The sequence below is a fragment of the Gouania willdenowi genome, unplaced genomic scaffold (assembly GCF_900634775.1).
Source record: "Gouania willdenowi unplaced genomic scaffold, fGouWil2.1 scaffold_31_arrow_ctg1, whole genome shotgun sequence".
In the NCBI taxonomy this organism is placed as follows: Eukaryota; Metazoa; Chordata; class Actinopteri; order Blenniiformes; family Gobiesocidae; genus Gouania; species Gouania willdenowi.
The window spans coordinates 11,362-24,600 of NW_021145081.1; the positions used below are offsets into that span (position 1 = coordinate 11,362).

At 45.2% G+C, this 13,239-nt stretch overlaps 1 long non-coding RNA gene across 1 annotated transcript; it reads right to left on the reverse strand.

The window, feature by feature from the left end:
* Positions 1 to 1,382: 1,382 nt before the first annotated feature.
* On the reverse strand, positions 1,383 to 2,218 carry LOC114459499 (uncharacterized). The gene is made up of 3 exons (XR_003673373.1): positions 2,023 to 2,218; positions 1,662 to 1,946; positions 1,383 to 1,552 (listed from the first exon to the last, which is right to left on the reverse strand). It is a non-coding gene; the product is annotated as an uncharacterized LOC114459499 (long non-coding RNA).
* Positions 2,219 to 13,239: the final 11,021 nt, after the last annotated feature.

Genomic DNA, 13,239 nt, shown 5'->3' on the forward strand with positions numbered 1-13,239 from the left:
CCGGGTTCAGAAAGCTCATCAACACGCTTGACCCAAGATATAATCTGCCGGGTCGCAAATATTTTGCAGAGAAAGCGCTGCCTGAGTTGTACATTAAAGTGAGGGAAGAGCTGGCCAGTCAGCTTGTAAATGTGACCCACTTCTCAACAACTGCCGACATATGGAGCAGCCGAACATGTGAGCCATACCTCAGTTTGACGGTCCACTATATAGACAATTGGAAGTTGAAAAGCAAGTGCCTTCAGACGAGTTTTCTTCCTGAGGATCACACTGGCGGGATCATCGCACAAGGCCTGCAAGATGCTCTCATGTCATGGAACTTAAATGAAGCTCGTCAGGTGTGCATCACCACTGATAACGGCGCTAACATCGTCAAAGCTGTGAGCCTGAACAACTGGACACGTCTACAGTGTTTTGGCCATCGCCTGCATCTTGCAATTGGTGAGTGTTTACCACTGTGATAAAATATTAATTATCTTTATTAATATATGAGCAATGTTATAATAGCCTACTGCATGATCACAACACAGAACTTAATAATCTTATATCTATGCAATTAATGTGCGAGAGAGCACCAACTGAATGAAATTGAAGAGTACGTACAGCAATATGCAAAAAAAGACGCAAGATTCGTGAACTGCTGCGACCACATTTGGACAGACATAAACCATCCCCTCCTGATGGATATCAGAATCAGAATCAGAATCATCTTTATTCGCCAAGTGTATGTAAACAATCAACTAGAAAAGATGATAATAAGTATAAACATAAGTATAAATATAAACAGTAGTTAGACTAGAATGTGCAAACTCGACAAAATAACAAGATGATAATAATAATAATAATAATAATAATAATAGTATTAAAAAAAAAAAAAATTAAAAAAAATAAATAAATAAATACAAATAAAAATTTTACTTTGTACATATTGAACAATTTAATATTATTATTTCATATTCCTGTATTTTATGTTAAGACATTTATCTGTGCTTCTTGTTGATGTCACGCTTTGGCAATGTTAACATATGTTTCCCATGCCAATAAAGCTGTATTGAATTAGAGAGAGAGAGAGAGAGAGAGAGAGAGAGAGAGAGAGAGAGAGAGAGAGAGAGAGAAATATTTTTTTTAAAAATTGAATACTATACTAGCTTAGGCACCTTAGAGTTTTTATAGTCTTACATGTTCTTTCTTTTTCTGCATTAGTGTGTCAGTAGACTGCTCTTTATTGTGCATTTTTAAATATTTTGAAACTTATTTTTTGATAGCATCTTCACTTTTACACAGTACTATATGAATAAATAATTACCAAGAATTAGTTTGGTGTTAGGCTGAGTGGATTTCTTCACAATTACTATACCCTTTTAAATTATTATTTTTAAATGTTTGTTTTAATTCTCAGAGAGAAGCATGAAGGACCCCCGTATTGACCGTGCTGTTGCTGTGTGCAAGAAGGTAGTGAGCAGCTTCTCTTTCAGTTGGAAGAGGAGGAGAGACCTGGCCACAGCGCAGCAAGAGCTGAATCTCCCTGCACACCAGCTCATCAGTGAGTCTCCTACCAGGTGGGGATCCCGAGAGAAGATGATTGAGCGGGTACTGGAGCAGGAGCAAGCTATTTCTCAAGTCTTAGCTGCAGACAAGAAAACCCGGCATCTTGTTCTCACCTGGCAAGACCTGGAAGTTCTAGAGTCAGTGCACAAGGCTCTCAAACCTCTCCTGGAATTCACCGACGCTCTATCCGGTGAGAGCTATGTCACAGTGTCCTATGTCAAGCCTGTTCTCCATCTCTTCCAGTCCAGCCTCTTGGCACGTCAGGAGGATGACACCCCACTGACCCAGTCTATCAAAGCCTCCATCCTGGATTACCTGCGGGAGAAGTATTCTGATCCTTCCACTAACGACCTGCTGGACATGGCAGGCTTAGTGGATCCCAGGTTCAAGATAAAATACTGCACAGAAAAAAAGGTGGAGGACATCAAGAGCAGAGCCATAACCGAGATGGAGGTAATGCTCTATGAGACTGACCAGGGCACAACTGAGTTGGCTGCTTCACTGCCTCAAGATGCAACAACGGTATCACAGCCAGAAGAGCCACTAAGGAAGAAATCCCTGGGCAGCTTCTTTAAAACTGCAGCAACATCTTCCGCCACACTGTCGCAGAGAGAGCTTATTGAAAAAGAGTTGTCGGCCTACTTGCAGTCTGTTAGTGCTGACAGTGAGGCAAATCCATTGCAGTGGTGGAACTACCATAAGGAAATGTTCCCAAACCTGAAAAATGTGGCAAAAAAATATTTGTGTGTGCCCCAGTTCCCCCTCAGAAAGGGTATTTAGTACCAGTGGTAATATAGTTACATGCCATCGAGCATCTCTTAAACCTGACGCTGTTGATAGGCTTGTGTTTTTGGCACAAAACCTCTAAACAACCTGGTATTCACTGGTTGTTGTTACAAAAGGCACAAAATACAACTACATATTTTTTTTTACTTTTTATTTGTGCCATATATTTCATACAGAAGAAACCAAAACTAAAGCTGCAAACTTTTCCATAATGGACCTGATTCACCTTTTGTGAATTGTTTTATGTTTAGGTATTGTCTTTGAAGCCATAGGATTGTAAAATTAAAAAACTAAAAGGAGGGTCCTTTTTATAAATACCATACACTTTCTTTTCCACCATTTGATTTCCTATTATGCAGCTATTTTTTATTTTACTGATTTTGAAATGACCTGTGACATCCTGCACAAAAGTGTATTATATATATATTTTTAAATATCTTAGTGGCATTATGTACAAAAAGTGCACTTTAATTTTGTGTTTTGAAATGCCATGTGAGTTGCATCCTGCACTAATGTCTTGTTTTGAAATGTCTCTGTGACAATTTTGCACAGAACGTGCACTTTCTGTTGACAATTTTATGTTTGAGCCACTCACTGTTTAATAAATACAGTTATGTCAACTTTGACTTAGTTGTGATATCCCTTTTTTGCATGAAAGTTTAAAATTGGCATATATTAATGCAGTATGATCAAGAATGTTTTAATGTAGACATATAGAATCATCATACTGGTGTGATTTTGTGCATCAAAGTGTTAATTCAAGGGTAATGCAAAATATCGAGATATATATCGTGTATCGTGACATGGCCTAAAAATATCGCGGTATTTATAAAAGGCCATATCGCCCAGCCCTATATTCCATTAACTGGTCAAAATCATCAATCCTTCCATTAACAAAAAATTCATGGAACCCAGTAAGCCAAAACCCACAATACCCCTCCCCCACAAATATAATTAAATATCTAGGCTTAAATATATCACCAAACCTAAATGAATTAATTAAACTGAACCGAGATCCGCTGTTTGATAAAGTCACAGATGATCTGAAGAGATGGAACAATCTCCTGATCTCACTCCTTGGCAGAATAGCCTCAGTTAAAATGAAAATATTACCTAAAATAAACTATCTGTTCTCTATGATCCACTGAAACCACCAACACAATGGTTCAAAAGATTAGATTCTGCAATTACAAAATTCTATGCTAGGAATAAAAAACCTAAATAAGTCTTTCAACCCTTCAAAAAAATAAAAGCGAGGGTGGGTTGGAAGCCCCTAATTTCACACATTATTACTTAGCAAACCACATTTTATATTTAACAGAATGGCTAAAACCAAAAGAATAACACAACACCTGGCTAGAAATAGAATAGCTAGACTGCAAACATATAAACTCTCTGATCTCCCTTTTATCACTGTGACCCTCAAACGTCATAACTGCTTTAAAAACCCACTGATTGCCTCCACCCTGACTGCGTGGTGGAAAGCCCTGGACATTACAAATGTTCAAAAACTAGTATGCTGTCTCCAATCTGGCACAACCCTGACTTTAGAAACAGAAAAACACTGCTCTATCTAAAAACATGGGATGAGAGCGGAACTATTCATCTCCAAGACCTCTTGGAAAATGATAAGCTCAGGACATATAACAATCTAACCCAAACATTCAAAATAAATAAAAGTAATTTTCTTCAGTACACACAAGTAACAGAGACAATTAAGAAACATACGGCAATAGATTTAATCACCTTGCAACCTCCAGAACTGGCCATATATATGAAAAAATTCTCAGCAAAAACAAAAAAAAACTCTCAAAAATATACAGAGCACTCTTGAACACTAACTCTAATCACTTACCAATCGCTAAATGTGAAGCTGAACTCTCAATCACCACGAACATCGATTTCTGGACAGAAATTCGTTTTAATACTTTTAAGCTGACTAAAAACACAAATCTTCAGCTAATTCAATACAAGGTCCTCCACAGATCCCACATTACCCAACAGAAAATGTATAAAATGGGCTTCTCCCCAACAGACATCTGCTCTCAGTGCACCCAGGGAACAGCTGATTCATATTTACATGCCGTATGGCTTTGTTCACCAGTTCAACAGTTTTGGTTTCTAATCACTGAAAAACTGTCCTCCATTTTGGACTACAGGATTCCTCTATCTCCAAATCTATGTCTGTTAGGAAACCTGACTATGCTTGATATTCCAGCAAACCAATCACAATCCATCCTTGCGGCACTTGCCATAGCAAAAAAAAAACAATATTAGTGAATTGGAAAGATAAAAAATCCTTAAACATAAACCAATGGTGAAATCTCCTCATAGAATTTATTTCCATGGAAAAGATGCCTCTCTCAGAAAAAATAAAATAACCTGCTTAAAGGAGCGTTGGACTGCTTTTCTAATTGCATTGAATCTTGAATTTTTGTTTTTAGCCTGATGATCTAGCAAGCGACTGCCAGCACCACTCTTTACTAACACACTGATCTAACTGTAGTCCTGGACCTCTATGAGCTTGTGGGGTGGCCTTAACCTGGATGGCTTAGGTGGGTTGCTGGGGTGTTTTGGGTGCCTCTGCGTGGGCCCGTCTGCGCCATCTACCCTCTCCAGTGGCCCGCTATGCGGACAGGCCGGGCTCATACTGGACAGGCCTCCTACATGGCCACTTCACGTCACTCACTCCCAGCTGATCTGGCTCACCCACTTGTTGCACCTCACTCATACCCAACCCTTGGGGGGCTGGATGGTGGGGCTGGGGGTGGAGGGGGCCGCCGCCTGTGCTACTAAGTAGTGGCGCGGGGGCAGCACTCCCACCTATAGCTGCCCTACTAATCCCACCAATTATAATTACACCTCAACACACCACCCCCCGGAGGGTGGGACCACCACTTCTACCCTCCGGGGCTATTGCATCACACAAATATATACACAGGTTGGATGGAGAGGCACCATAACAGGGTGGTGGGTAGCTTCACACATTTGGGCCTGTCGGGTGGGGGCCCGGCCTCTCTGTTGATGGCTGGGCTACCGTGTAGAGATCGGGAGGGTGCGGTCGGGCGTGGCGGTGGGTCTCTGGGGGGTGTGGAGGGGTGTTGCTGGGGGCTCTCTTTGCAGGGTCTCTCTGGGCAATGCCGGCCTGGTGGGGCGTGGGGGTGCCCCTTCCCTACGGGTGGGGCATGGTGCCTGTCTCATCGTGTGGGTCTGGGGCGGCCTGCCTCGCCTGTGTGGGGGGTGGGCGCGCTGACGGGGTGCTGGCATCTACGGCGGGGCAGGGGCAAGGTCGCTTGGCGCTCCGGGATGGTGCTCTTTGCTGGGAGGCGGCTCTAGCTGTTCCGGTGGTTAGGGTCGGTATCGGCCACTTGGTGGGTCAGTCCTGCTATCTGCGGGCTGGCGGGCGGGTGGGTTCTGCGCCTTTGGCTGGGGGCTGCTGCTTCGCATTGGTTGCGTGCCATTGGGGTGCCTCTCTCCCACGGTGGCGGCCGCCGATCGCTCTTGCGCCGGGGGGGGGGCATTGCCCCATAGCTTGCGCTGTCCAGTGGGGGGCGGGGCCTGGGCTGCACATTCCTACTTCACCTCCTGTAACATCTATAGACCATCAACTTTCCTGCACCTGTGGCTAACCTTAAGTTTTAAATCCTTGGTAAGAAACTAAACCAACAAAAACACTATTCTGGAAGAAAATACAGATTTAATTGTGTGGGAACAGATTCATTTAACCACCAATGTACAGGTTAAATATGTATGTTTTATGTGTGGCAAGAAATGAGTAATTAGCATGTGTTGATCACATGATCATGTGTTATCATATTCATGTTACTTTTTGTAGCTTTTCATATACATTAACTATAAAAAGATTCTTTATACTGTATAACATTGTGTTCATGTAAACTGAGATGTGTAAGAATTTGAAGATGCAAGATAGTATTTTAATTCTTGATGTCAATTTATTTTATTTTAAACTGTTTTTAAGTTTCCATTTACATGATCAATATAAATCAAATGAAATCAAACATTATTCTATATAATGTTAACTGTATATAATGTAATACACTGTATTGTCTTCATAGAGAAGGTATTTATGGCTCCAGGAGGACTTTAATCCAGGTGAGATGAGGTTAAATGGTTCCTTGTAGAGTAAAGGTTACAGACCCCTGACCAGGGGAAGAGGGTTAGGAGACCCCACTATCAGAGCTGGACCCTCTGAATTTAATTCATGAGGTGAAACAATGCAGATTCTAAATTGGTTATGTTACTGTTAACTTAATTCAAGTACAGCCTTTCTGCAAAATAAAAAAACAGAATACATGTAACCTGTTGTTATGATTTGCTGTTATTTAAAAAAAATTGTTCCGTCTGTGTAGAAAACCCCCTGAGGTCGCTGTCGTTTGGACTGTTTTATGTTCCCCCGTTGCAATGGTACATTCCACTCCACCTGTTTAAGCCCGGAGTAGTTTCTCTTTGTTACGTTGTTGTTACATGTGCTGCATCTGTGTGCGTCAATAACAAGTAAGTCCCCCTGTGTTACAGTATTGTTGCCTTTTAGTTATACTTGCCATGTAGCCTAGTGTTTTGCAATATATGTGTATATGTTTCTATGCATAGTTTGCATGTTAAGTGTAGTCTTTCACTCAGCCCCGAGGCAGCTTGACACGTGGCTAGGCAGTTAAAGGTTCCCTGAACATAACATACATCAAAGTGACTGTTATTCACTGTATTATAACTGTGTTTTTTTCCATAGTGTTTAATGTTATATTGCACTCCTTTGCATCGACTGCAGCCTCAATAGTTGAGTGCAGTACATTGATGCATCAAAAAGGTGGTGCCATTGGCCCTCAGACCGTTGGCCTGTTCAGGGTGCATTTGTTTGCCTGTTGGTTTGTTACCTGCATTCAACCATATCCTAATTATGTTTACCTCCTTTCTACTGTTTCCAGAAAACCCCACGCACACGCACACGCACACACACACACACAAAAAATACTATTCAACCCCCATGTAACCACTGCAAGAGTTCATTAAAGAAGTTTGGAATTACATCAAAGGCTTCTTCATCGTTGATGTTCCAGTTCCTTCTGACAGAGGATAGGAAAATAACTGTCAGCCACCCAGACATTAAAAACACGCGCACATGTTCTAACAAAGTGGTCCTTCGAGCCGGATAGGTTGGCAGTTTTCCAAATGGCGGCACCAAGGGAATATGATGAAGAAGAGCAAGTTGTTCGTCCCAGGAGGCATCACCGGCCCCCAGGACATCTGGATGACTACGTTCTGTCATATCATTCCCATGAGCCCGATCCAGTAATTCCATATCCAGATATGAACACTTTGAGCAGTAACACTGTATCTGTACAGCGAACATCAACTCCAATGCAAGGTGCAGAAGCTGAGAGCTTACCAGATATGGACAGATTGAGGAGGATGGAGCGGTGCGTTTCACAAGTTCAAGATCAGATGAGGGAACTGCAGAATACCCTCCATGCATCTCTTCATCTCGGCAGATCAACACTACATGCTCAACTACCCCAGCAGGCACGTAGCCTCAGTATGCCCCTAATCACAGACCCTGATATGGGCAGCCTGAAGAACATTGCCCCGTTCGCTTCATTACCACATAGTCCTGAGCAGACGACGGTACAGAGAGTTTCATCCCCTGCAGTTCTGCCTGTCACTATGCCATCCGCTCCTCTTTCCACTACACCTGCCTTTGGTGGTGTGGGGAGCACAACACAGCCTGTTTATGTCCTCTCTTCAGCTCAAAACGCAGCTCGACCAGCACCAGTGGTATCAAGGCCTGCAGCGTCAGACCATCCACATCCGCCCTGGCAGCAGCATCAGCAACAGAGAGGATCAAACTGGCCCATACCTTATCCAGCCCGGTCTACACAGCCCTACATGGGACAACCCAGTTTCCCAGAAATAATGCAGCCTCAGCCATCTGCATTTCCTTCTTATCCTATGCCACCTGTAGGCTCATTACCCTGGACTTCAGGCCCTATTGTGAGTAATCCCCACTCTGCACAGGTTATACCTCCCGATGTAAGCGCACAGTATATATATAGGGATCCAGCATTTCCCCCTCAGCCTCCAGCCAGTGCACAGCCTGGTGCTCTGCAGGACATGTCACATTACACCTCCCCCATGTTAGCAGCTCAGAGGCCTAACTTGATGGAGATGGCGATATCCTCATCTTATGGTATTCCTAAGCCTAGGTTAGTCAGTTTTACCACAGGGAACGAGAGCGATTTTCTCTTATTAAAGAAAGGCTGACGGTGTTATGGGCCCACATCCACACTTTTCTGAGGATTATAAATTCCAGGTACTGCTAGACCACCTCAAGTTCCCAGCTGCTTTCCAGATAGCTAAGAGATATGTCCATGACCCTATGCCGTACACTAAATCAATGCAGGCTCTGCAGCAGCGCTATGGACAGCCACGACAGTTAGTCCAAAGTGAAATAAATAGCATTCTTAGAGCCCCCACAGTGAGAGCAGGAGATGCCCAGGGATTTGAGGACTTTGCCTGAGCAGTAAGCAGTCTTGTTGGACTATTGGACTCCTTAAAAGGAGCTGCCAAGAGTGAACTAGAATGTGGCTCACACGTAGATAGGCTGCTGAGTAAACTCCCCCCTTCTTATCAGGATAGTTTTGCTGAATTTTGTTTAACCAGGGGTATCTTGCAGAGTGACTCTGTCAATACATACACACTCCCTGATTTTGCCAGATGGTTAGAGAGAAAATCCCAAGCCATTCAGATCTCTAGGCGAGCCACAGAGAGCTACACAGCTGAGAAACCTCGCTCAGACCGCAGAGAGAAACAGCCCAAGCAGCTTAAGTCTTCCTCATCCATTTACTATGGCACTGAGAAAGCCCCCACGCATACTGCTGTTAACACAGAGAATAAAGATGGAGTTAAAGGCAAGAAAAGGGAGAAATTTAAGCCATATTGTCCATTTTGCAGTAGTACAGAACACTATTTGAACTCCTGCCCAGATTTTGTTAAGTTGAGTACTGCACAGGTTGTCAGCTGGATAAATGAAAATAAAAGATGCTGGAAATGTGGTAGGGGACACCAGCCAGACAGCTGCACCCTTAAAAAGCCATGTGCAACCTGTGGAGAGCAGCATCTGCAGGTCCTCCATGAGGCCTCCTCCAGCACTAACCGGAGTGTCCTGACACTGAGCACAGCATCCAGCATGGTGTATTTGGGCCAAGCCGCTCACTCCGGCAGAGTAATGCTTAAAGTAGTCCCTGTTACACTCCATAGTAAGGGCAGGTCACTACTCACACATGCCATTTTGGACGATGGCTCTGAAAGAACTATTATATTATCAGCAGCTGTTCATTACCTCCAGTTAGAGAAAACTGTAGAATCTATTAAGTTGAGGACTATCAGGCAGGAAGTGTCAGAACTAAAGGGAGCAAACGTCACTTTTAACATTAGTCCACCACAACGTCCTCAAACTGAACATCACATCAGCAGTGCTTTTACTGCTGCTGAGCTCAATCTGGCCAAACAATCCTGTCCCATGGACACTTTGCGCCAGAAGTATCCACACTTGAGTGATGTCCCATTTGAAGCCTTTAAGGATGTACAGCCAATGCTCCTTATAGGCTCAGATAATGCGCACCTCATTACACCTTTGTCACAGGTTAAAGCTGGTCCACTAGGCACACCTGTAGCTGTTGAGACTAAACTGGGCTGGGCTATCCAGGGTCCTGCCACTTTCCTGCATGAACCCACTGAAGCCTCATGTCTGCACACATCCTTGCTACCATCCCCCACTCAAGTCCTAAGGCATAATGTAGAGAAGTTATGGCAGCTAGACGTACTTCCCTTTCGATCAGAGAAAGAGGCCACTCGTTCCAAACAAGATAGAGAGGCACTAGAGTTGCTGCAGAACCAAACTGAGCGAGTAGAAGTAGATGGAGTATTTCGTTATGCTACTCCTCTGCTCCGCCACAGAAATGCTCCTAAACTACATGCTGGCACCGAATCAGTCATGGCGCTGCTGCGTGCCACAGAAAAGCACCTGATTAAAGACCCTGATTTAGCAGCTGTTTACAATGCAGAAATACACAGGCTAGAACAAGCAGGATATGCTAGGAAACTAACTCCCGATGAGGCTCGCAGCACTGATGAATCCTGGTTTATCCCTCATCATATAGTGTATCATAACAACAAGGCCAGGGTAGTTTTCAACTGCTCATTCCACTATAAGACAGACTGTCTTAATGACCAGCTCTTATCAGGCCCAATACTAGGTCCCCCATTGATAGGTGTGTTGTTGAGATTTAGGGAGTACCCTGTTGCAGTCAGTGGGGATATTCGTGGGATGTTTCACCAGGTGCGGCTCCTCACCAAAGACATGCCACTTTTGAGATTCATCTGGAGGGACATGGAGAGAGAGCGCACCCCGGACATCTACGAGTGGAGTGTGCTGCCGTTCGGGACCACATGCAGTCCCTGCTGTGCCATTTATGCTCTTCAGCGCCACGTGCAGGAACACAAAGTTGGCAATGAGCAAGTACTTGACTGTGTTATGCGCTCATTCTTCGTTGATAATTGCCTCAAGTCGCTGCCGTCTCCATCACAGGCGTGACCCCTGATTGACAATACCAGAGAGCTGTTAGCGACAGGTGGTTTTGAGGTCAGGCAGTGGGCTAGTAACCTTCCTGAGGCCGTAGCACATCTCCCCTCAGATGCAAGGTCCCCCACCTGTGAGCTGTAGTTGACCACTCAGAAATCAGACCCACAAGAACCAACCCTCGGGCTCGCCTGGCACTGCTCATCTGACCACCTCAGCTACAGATGTCGCTCACCACCTGATCAAGATCCGACAATGAGGAACATCTACAGCATTCTCGCCTCACAATACGACCAGCTGGGCTTCATCGTTCCCTTCACAACACGGGCCAAGCTCATCGTGCAACTGCTGTGGCAGAAGGAAAGACACTGGGATGAGCCAATCGATGGCGAGCTGCTCCAGTTGTGGCAAGAGTGGGTGAGCGAGTTAAAGTTTCTCCCAGACATTTGCATGCCCAGATGTTACACGACGCGAGACGGAACTGTGCAGCTGCATGTATTCTGTGATGCATCAGAGCGCGCTTATGGAGCAGTGGCCTATTTGAGATTTGAATCAGCAGAACATGAGGTACACACCGCCTTCGCCATGGCCAGGTCCCGAGTGGCACCAAAAAGACAACTGTCAATCCCCCGCTTAGAGCTATGTGCAGCGCTGGCAGGAGCACAGTTATCTAAACTCCTCATCAATGAGCTGACTCTCCCAATCAGTGACACTGTTTTGTGGACAGACGCTACTACTGTTCTGAACTGGATCCAGTCCGAGTCCTGTCAATATAAAGTGTTTGTCGGTACTCGCATTGCTGAGTTACAGGAGCTCACAGAGGGTGCCAGCTGGAGACATGTTCCCTCTGCTCTGAACCCAGCAGACGACATTACTCGCGGCAAAGTGCTGCTGGAACTGTCTGCCCCAGGCCAATGGAGGGACGGACCATCCGTCCTGAGGCAAAACCCTGAACACTGGCCATCCCGGCCTTCTGTGAGTAATGACTCTGAAGAAGATAGTGAATTTAAAAAATCAGCTCTCTGTGCCTATGTTTCTGTTTGCCTCACACAGTCCGATCTTGCAGTTCATGATTCCTGGGCTGATTTAGTACAGGCGACCTACCTGTCCTCTCACGGGGCGGCTGCCCCGCCTATGTCTGCAGACCAGCGTATAGAGGCAGAAATCTAGCTGCTCAGGTTGGCACAGCTAGAAAGTTTCCCTGCAGAGGTAAAAGCACTTTCAGCTGGGAAGGATGTACATTCAGACCGCAAACTTAACAATCTGTCTCCTGAGTATGACACACAGTTAGGTTTGATCCGTGTAGGTGGGCGCCTCCGCCGAGCAGAGAATATCGACGTTGACACTCTGCACCCTATTGTGCTGTCACCAGAGCACACCATTACTCAGCTCATTATTAAAGACTATGACTCTCGCCTCATGCATCCAGGCCCCGAACGTGTTTTTGCGGAATTAAGGCGCACATACTGGGTCTTGAGAGGTAGACAAGCTATCAGGAAACATCAACATCACTGCCTTGAGTGTAAAACGTGGCGAGCTAATCCTGTCACACCCAAAATGTCAGACCTCCCTGCCAGTCGGCTACGCCTGCAGCAGCCTCCATTCTGGTCCACCGGAATGGACTGCTTCGGCCCGTTTACTATTAAGATAGGCAGGCGACAGGAGAAACGCTGGGGCATTATATTTAAATGTCTCACTACTCGCTGTGTTCACCTTGAGCTGCTTAGTGGTATGGACACTGACTCTTTCCTCATGGCCCTACGCCGTTTCATTGCACGGAGACGAAAGCCTTTCGAAATAATAAGCGACCAGGGAGCTCCAGGAGGCATTCAAAGCCATGGAGCCCCAACTGCAGGAGAAGCTCAGCGAACAAAGCATCACTTTACACTTTAACCCCCCACACGCTCCACATTTTGGGGGAGCGTGGGAGCGGGAAATTCGCTCAGTTAAATCTGCACTCCAAGTCGTTCTCCAAGGACAGAGTGTCTCCGAGGACTTACTGCACACTGTCCTCATCGAAGTGGAGGGAATACTTAATTCTAAGCCGCTTGGTTACGTATCCTCTGACATTGCAGACATTGACCCAATCACTCCAAACATGCTGCTCATGGGGCGGCGGGACGCCTCCCTGCCTCAAGCTGTGTATGGCATAAGAGAACAGCTTGGCAGGCGTAAGTGGCGCCACAGCCAGGTGATCGCTGACCACTTCTGGACTCAATTTACTCAGCGTTACTTACCTGCACTTCAGCACCGCCAGAAGTGGCGAAGGACTGTTTCACCTCTGACAGTCGGACAAGTCGTCATGGTGGTGG